This window comes from Chenopodium album, chromosome 3 (genome assembly GCF_948465745.1).
Source record: "Chenopodium album chromosome 3, dcCheAlbu1.1, whole genome shotgun sequence".
Taxonomy (NCBI): domain Eukaryota; kingdom Viridiplantae; phylum Streptophyta; class Magnoliopsida; order Caryophyllales; family Amaranthaceae; genus Chenopodium; species Chenopodium album.
Genome location: NC_137836.1, coordinates 43,735,961 through 43,741,501, shown reverse-complemented (window position 1 = coordinate 43,741,501; position 5,541 = coordinate 43,735,961).

Below are 5,541 nucleotides of genomic sequence, written 5' to 3'. Positions count from 1 at the left end.
CTTCTTCTGCACCGGTTGATCAGAGTTATCAATGGCCCAGATTTGTTTTTTCTTTTTGCTCTCTTCTGGCTTAGGAGCCGGCTGAGCAGGCCAACTCCCCTTCTGTCGGTCGGACTTCTTTGTGTCCGACTGCTTATTGGAGGAGCAGAGTTTGGTCGCCTATATATAGGCTTCCGCCTCTCGTAAGGCTCCCTGTAGAGTAAAAATTTGTTTGCGGACGAGTTCATACTTAAAAGTAGACCCGTTGTAGACACCCATTTGTGTCTCCCCAAAACCAAACCCAGTGATGAGTACCTTTCACGTCGAATCATAATCGAATGAAGCGAAAGTGTGGAAAGTCTGGTGTTGTGGATAGTTTTATTTTCTTTTCTCTCCTCTCTGTTTTTGAAAACTTATTTTAAGAAAACAGCCAATCCAATTTGGTTGGTCCATGATATGGGTCCAATAATAGTGAATTTGGATGAGGCTTGCAAAGACCTTTCCAACGATATATTTTAAGCCCAATTCCGATGAATATTGAGGAAGTTATGGCCAATTTATTAAACTGGGCCCGGTTTGAGCTTTATGTGCGGCCCAATGATCTTGGGGAGGGCCTAATATGATTTATCATTCATAATGCAATTAGGAATGGTTTTAGTCTTCTAGAATCTTCTAGAAGGTTTTTTTCATTCCTAATTCAATTAGCATTGATAAATTGACTTTTGACTTTTCAGAGTTTTAATCAAAATCAAATAGCATTTTTGAGGAAATTATATGATTTTATCCTCCAGTACGGCAAACTTATCTGATTTTCGAAAACGCGTTGAAAATAGGCTTGGCGCCTGGAACCAGGCTTGGCGCCTGGCGCTAGTGTTGGTGCCTGGCGCCAGTTAGCCAGGGTTTGCGCCAATTCTGTTTTTGTGCATCAGACTCTGTTTTGTTTATTTTATCTTTTTGGCTGATTTTCTCTATAAATATCGTATTAAAAACTCTGTTTTCATTCATCAATAATCATCTACATTCACCAATTCTCACAAGTTCTCATCTACAATCAGTTTTAATCAGCATTCTTTCAATTCTTTCTTTCTTTCTCTAAACCTTGTTTTCACACACAAAATTCCACATTCATAAGATCTAGAAACACCTAGCCATATTCGAAGTTGCCTTCTCCCTAGACGTGAAAGGTTTAATTTCTGAGGGTTTGGTCCCAAATCTCTCTTTCAATTATTTAATTTAATTGTTTGTTTATTATTTTCCTTGAAGTTACTAACATGTGTATTTTGTTATTAGAAAGAGGTACGAAGCATCAAAGTAAGTATTTTAATTGATTAATTGATATTATGATGTAGAAATCATGTTTATATTGTTATTATGATATTCCTAGTATCATGTCTAGGGTAATTTTAATATTAAATATGATTGTTACGATGCTTCCTATGTTCTTCCTAATATTTATGATTGTTAGTATCATGTTAGGGTTAAAGACTAGATTTTTATTGCTTAGTGACATGCTAGGGTTTGTTATTAATCTTGTTAGTATCATGCCTAGGATCTTGCTATTATTATGCTTTAACATGAATATTGTTATAATTATTATTAATTATGATTGCTATGATTATGATTTTATGATTATGATATTTATTATAATTGTTATAATTTGTTATGATTATTATTATTTTATGATTATTATTATGTTGCTTGATATTTATTGTTATTGTTTGATCACACCTTTTATGCATGTTTAAAGGGAATTGGTATTTGTAATCACGCTTAATAAGATAATTAATAATCTTATTTAGGGTTAATTTGATTATAATTTCAAGTGATCGCCAATAATAGTTTTATTTGTGCATTAATATTCAACCAACATAGATAAATAGGTTTAGAGTTAATCCTATTGATTGCATGTTAGTCAGAAAGCGCACATGAATACGATCAGAATAAAATAGAGGCCTATTATTAGGGCAGGTCAATCTCTTTTAGGTTGGATTTGTACCTTCATCCCCGAACCCTTATTTGGTTCTAGACCTTATGGAGTTGACGATCTCTTGGATCGTTAAGGGGTGTAACCTTCACCTCGTGAGCGGTTTACAAGTTCCTAAACAAACTTGTTGGCGACTCTTTTACTCTATCTTCTTCTCTTTTGGACGCCACCGTACTTTAGTGTATGATCACAGTGGGGTTCAAGATAGTGGGATTTAAAGCTTGAAATTTATTCCCTACAGTTTTTGGCGACTCCACTGGGGAGGATTTCTATTTTAGTTCCTGAATTTGTTTCGGCAATGATTTAGAATGAGTGGATGAGACTCGAAACGTTCTAAGTATTTTATGTGCATAATTTTGATTAACATTATTGTCATATGCATAAAAAAGATCTCATTGGAAAGACCATCCGTAATGAGTTAAAAACATAGGATTTTACACGTAGGAAATTTGAGAAATATCTTTCACAACTAGGACTGAAATAACACCGTGCGAAACTGGAAAATTTTATCGAGCACAGAAAGCTGCTGAGGCATGTGGGAAGTAGCGTCAGGGGCCAGAGCTTGGCACCAGTATTTAGTTGTAGCGCCAGACGCCAGTATTGGCGCCAGGCGCTACAATTAAAAGCTGGCGCCAGTCTCTATTTGCTGGCGCCAATTTCCCCCCAATACCGAGTCAGAAATATGCGTTCTAATTTCGACCGGTTTTTCGTATTGTTTGCTCAATCCTACTTCCTGATTGAATTTTTTTCTCACTTTGCTGAAACCCTTATATGTTCTACATATGGACATAACCCTCTGGGAATTCATGCTCCATCTACCCGATTGAACGCTCCGTGCAACAAAGGGTACATTCGAGATGTTGAATTCACCAAACCATGGAAGCGAGTTTTTTTCTAAAATTCGCGGTGTCCTATCCACTCGCACCAACCCTTCATGGTTAGGCTTCCGCGCGGTGCATCCGGACAATTAACCATGGACCCTCTATTGACTAAACCATATCCCGAACTTTAGAGAACTAGAGCCATGGTTAGGTTGCAAACACATTGCATCATATTGTGCCTACTTGACTAATTGTGCATTATTTGTTGTGCATATATATTCTATGTTTCTCTTAACCGTTTGTTGACTTGTGTTGAGACTAAATAAATTAATGACTTAAAGAACTTTGCCTAATTAATTAATTTGAGTCAATAAAGTCTAATATTTTAATCTGAATTGACCTAGTACGACTTTAGGCATACCCCGATTGACTAATAACACCGAAAAAAGTCCCAGATCGAAGCTCCAATATTGGCACCAAGGTCTGAGCTGTAGCGCCACATTATGGAGTGTAGCGCCTGACGACAGCTATGTCGTCTGGCGCCAAGCTTCACAGTGCGATGCCAGTCCTGTCGCTGGGCCGACAGTTCGGATTATTGGTCGAGTCATCACCTAGAGTCTAATTAATCACTTTTCTATTTAATTCGGTTAAATTTTTGTTGTCAATAGTATTTATTTGAGTCAATGATCGAGTTTAGGCACTAAGTCCCATGGTCTTACACAAGAGTCCAAGCATGTCACTTACACTCAACGCACACACCAATACACATACTTTGACCTTGTTTAAGAGAGTCTTGTATGCGCGTTTTTCTGTCATTTTTTTTAGGGGGGTAAGTTGGATATTAATCCTCCAATATAAAAAACTATACTTAGTTCCCTAAAAATATGTACTCCCTAAAAATATGTAAGTTATTTTTGCCAAAAATATGCACCCTTTTCCTTTTCCTTTTCCTTTTTCTTTTTCTTCCTTAAAATAAACCGTAAAGTCAAGTTGATTCGAGTCGAGTAATTAAAACGCAAAATGGTTTAATTTACAGCGCGTGGTCAAGAAAGGAAGGACGGTTAATCAAAGACAACCTCTTCGTACAAGTCCAACTTTTCGATAAACCCATAGCTCGCAAGAGGAAAGCTAAGACCATAATGGCAACACAAGAAGAAGTCAATGATCTTAAGAACCAACTGGCTACCGTGACAGAGACACTGAAGCTTCTCACACTCAAGATTGATGATCCCGTGAAGCAACAACAGATGGACCTCATGCAAGAGAGTTTAAGCAAATTATCTAGCGACTACAAGTTTCAAGAGCTTACATCACAAGGGGTCTCGGTGGACAAAGAGATTCTTCCGCAGAAGTTCAACGCCAACGACATCCCAAAATTCAGAGCAATTGACAACCCTTACTTTCATTTAAGAGCATTTGAAACAATCATGAGTATCAAGAGTATTGATAAGAAGGTCTTCCCTTCTCTGTTCTCACTATCTCTCGAGACCGTTTGCCAACAATGGTTCTTTTCTCTCGAGAAAGAAAAGACCTCTACCTGGGAGTCTATAGCAAACGCTTTCGTTGATAGGTACAAGTGCAACATTCAAGTCGAAACTGACCATAGGGAACTTGAAATCCTCAAGAAAAAAGAGAATGAAGGCTTCACCTCTTTCTTTAACAAATGGAGGGAAGCCTCAGCAAAAATGATTGAGGTGCCAAGTGAAAAAGAGTCTGTGAGACTGTTCATCAAAAATCTCCAAGAAAAATATTCCAAGCATCTCAAATATCAAAATAACCTCCATAACTTCAAAGCCGTTTATGACATTGGGATCAATATTGAAGATGACTTGGCTAAGTTAAAAGCTGCCAACAATAACTCCAACAGTGGTTGGAAAGGAAAGAAGAACGACAATCCTTCTTCTTCCAAAACCGCCCACTCAAACAATGTTAGCGCCTTTAATTTAGGAGAAGTCCTTGCCATGAACAATCAAGGACAGAAGAAACCATTTAGGAAGAACTTCACTCCTATTGGTATGAGTTATGACACCGCATTTGATCGATTAAATGCAAAAGGTCTTATAACTCCTATTGGACCATTTGGGGACCCACCAGTTGAGAAGAGGTTGGCTAATTGGAACCCCAATGCACACTGCAAGTATATCCAAGGTAGGAGCCATCTCACTGAAAACTGTTGGAAGCTTAAGGAAGCTATCCAAGACCTAATCGACAACAACAAGCTGCCGTTGCCCCCTGCCAGTAAGAAGCCAAGTATTGACAATGCACCTCTCGCTCATACCCTCGCTATCTCTGATGAGGAAAACGAGGTTGACTCCTCATCTCTCATTACACCTGTCAAAGAGATCCGTGTCAAAGAAAAAGAAGAGGAAATCTATTTCGATATACAATTGCTCACACTGTCTATGAGGGAGGTATCGCAGCTACTACGCGAAGCTCTCAAAGCTATGAACGAACTCCATAAGAAAAATGATGAGCTTCCACTTCCGAAAGATGAACCTAAAAGAGAATTCACACCAGTGGGAATGACTTATGAGGCAAAGCATTTTCCCTTACAAGTAACTGAAAAACCCAAGAAGAGCAATAGAACTTACACTCCAATTGGGATCCCATATGCACAAATGTTCGAAATGCTCTCCGAGGGTGGCGAGGTCAAACCTCTCGAACCGAGACCATTCGAATCATTGAAAAAGGACAGACAGATGTTACTGTCAGTTTCATCAATCAGGGGGTCACACTATAGAAAACTGTTTCAAATTC